The sequence below is a fragment of the Salmo trutta genome, chromosome 8, assembly GCF_901001165.1.
Source record: "Salmo trutta chromosome 8, fSalTru1.1, whole genome shotgun sequence".
Taxonomy (NCBI): Eukaryota; Metazoa; Chordata; class Actinopteri; order Salmoniformes; family Salmonidae; genus Salmo; species Salmo trutta.
In genome coordinates this window covers 43413084-43416080 of record NC_042964.1, presented here as the reverse complement: position 1 = coordinate 43416080, position 2997 = coordinate 43413084, and positions in this window count along the sequence as shown.

Sequence of the window (2997 nt, the reverse complement as noted above, 5' to 3'; positions counted from 1 at the left end):
ACAATAGACAGTGTTGTCTTTTTTAGAGCTCATCTGAAATTTACAAGACCCGTTCAAACAGAACAGAATTACTACTGTTCGTGGGGGAGGGGAGCTTTTGGATATATTATAATAATTCTAATATGACAAGTTGACAACCATTCAAAATAGAATATTCAGAGTTTGCAGACATTTTCCTGTGCTGTGATAGCCCTACTTTATTCTCAAAGTTGGCTATATGTTGATCAATATTAGATGCAACTGACATGCAATTAATTTCCTAGTAGTGTAATGGTTTCATATGAATTGTAAAGTTTGGTGAAGTGACTGCTTTCTCTGAATATTCTAAACTATTAGACTAATCATTTCAGTTTATAAAGTCACCACAGTCAATTCAGTTTTGCTCATTTCATCCACAAAATGAGTGGTTCATGATATTAGTTATCTCAACGCCAAAACAGTATTCCATTACACCACATTGCTTTACACCTGTGTCTAAGCTGTGACAGTTCATAACTAAGTTGGCTATATCCAGGGCGGTACTCTATACACTGTCAATGTAGAAATGAAGACAAATTATAATAATGTATCATTACTGTACTGTTTGTTCACAAATACTTTATCTTGGTTATATTGTGATAACGAAATCACCTCGTTTCAATAGCCGCAACTCTCCTTTCAACCAAATCTAGCTACAATTTCAAAGTGATAATGCCATATTGTGTCATAGCTTAATTGGAGATAGCTAGTAATGTGACTTTATTCCAGTATCTGCAGCCCTTGCCTGAGAGCAACCAGTTACCAGGTTATCACCGGCGTTGGAACCAATAGCCTAGCACTCAGAAATGACTTTAGTCTCCTGGGATGAATGGAAATTGCTCATGATCCCTTTTCTGTAACTGCCAGACGGATATCTACTTGACGAGGTTACTACATTCAACCATTACACGTACCCCTGCGCTCAGAGAAATTTCTGTCACAAAATGGCGGAGACAAACGTTAATAGACCCCATTTTGTAGAGTAGAAAGTCTATGGGTGCAGCTGACTTTACCCACTGGATATCAACGATTCAGCGAAATAAATGGCAATAATACTGAGATTAGCGGCTCGTCAACATTGAGGCATTCGATTTCGGATTTACTAGTTGACGGTGGCTGCTAGCTAGTCAGCCACATTTAGCCAGCAGCTAACGTCAGCCACATAGCTAGCCAGTTTTAGATCCAGGAGAGTTTATGAATGCGATTGGAATTAATCAAATATTCCGTGTTTCCTTCCATGAGCAGAAGGGTTTTATTTGCTGACATGGTGGCAACGTAGCTAGCTATTATTGGATAGGTACCGTTAAAACTAGCTATCTTGCTTGAGGCATTTTGGTTTTGAACAGCTAACGTTAGCTACGTCAACGTTCCTGAAAACTCAACTAATAATCGCTAACCCCGAGGGATTATTTAAATAGTCTACCCATTACTTTATTTCAACTGCCCAGCTAACGTTAACTAGCTAATTTATCTAACAACCATATCGACTTTACTTATCGGAAACTAGTTAACGTTATCTAGCGGGCTAAATTTTATATCTTCTGATTTAGCTAACGTTCGCAGAAGCTGGCTAACTATAATCTCACAATTAATATAAACAACTTTAGCTAATCATTTCACGTTTTGACACAGACATTTGCTAGTTACATGGACGTGCCCTCTCACAGGCTGGCTAGCTACAGATAAACTGAAAGGCAAAGTTTCGCGCGCTTAGCTAGCAGCACGCGCTCTGTTGAAATGGAACACAAAGCCCTGGATTCGGATACAATTTGTCGTAAAATCTAGCTACTTGAAAGGCCTGCTAAAAATGTATAATGGTGGCTGCATTGTAAGCAATTCACATAACTGATGGATCAGTATTGGAATTTACTTTTGGATACTGAATCAAGCTAAAACAGACAGAAAAAACGTGTTCACAGCAAATGTCCATTGTTTCAGCTTGGGCTCAGATCAGGATAATGTCATAAAAATGTTTCAAGAGAGATTGAACATGTGCACATTTTCTCTCCTACAAGGCCATGTGAACATTTATTATAAAGTCTGTTGACCCCCAATCATTATAAAAAAATGTGTGGAAAGAAGCAGCTTTATAGTCAAGCAACACAGACAAGGCACAGTAAGACCTTCCTGTTGGCACCACCCATTTCACTACAGTACATTTTTATTGTATTTAACCTTTACAGTAAATGTTATATTATTTAATTATTTCTCAGTAACTTCCTTATAGCGCAATACTTTTGTAATGCAATGTTCTATGTCATGTAGGCACGCATTGTAGGGTTTATAACATGTAATAATGTCAAATAAAATGCATATATCCAGGCAAACAACTGCCTGTTATCCTAGGCATGAACGTTTTAAACAATCATGTTCTCTTTGTTGAACAGGATACTGCTTAAAAAGAGATTTCAGATGCCAATATAATTTTATAAGAGAATACAGACAGTGATACAGTCAGCAATACCTAGCCATTTTATAAAATAAATACAATTCTTCTCAAAATCCCTGACATTACCAACATTTCTAATGTGGTTCTGTACTGTATGAGCACTGCTCTGTAGCTTTGTATTGGTTTCAATAAATACATTCAGGTGCAATATTTTGCCTGACGTTAAAAAGCTGATCGGCCATCACTGGTTTGAGATGTGAAGCTGAAAGCAGTGTCCATCCAGTGATGAACTGCATGCATGGTCAGTTGTGATGTCACATTTTGGTCTTCATTGGGTCTGACAGACCTTTTATAGCATATGGCGTAAATGGGGCCATGGTCCACACTGCCTCTGCACACCTAGACAAAAGATCTCAGCAGGGTTCTAATTGCATGTAACGTCCTTCTTGTCTTCCAAGTCCTTGACATTTCCTGGATCTCAACTGGAATACATTTTATTACTGCTGGTAAACCCATAACGTGGAAAATAGCTCCCCCTTGTGGAGATCTTACTTGCAAAAGATTCCTTGAATATTTTGTAATATGTTGTG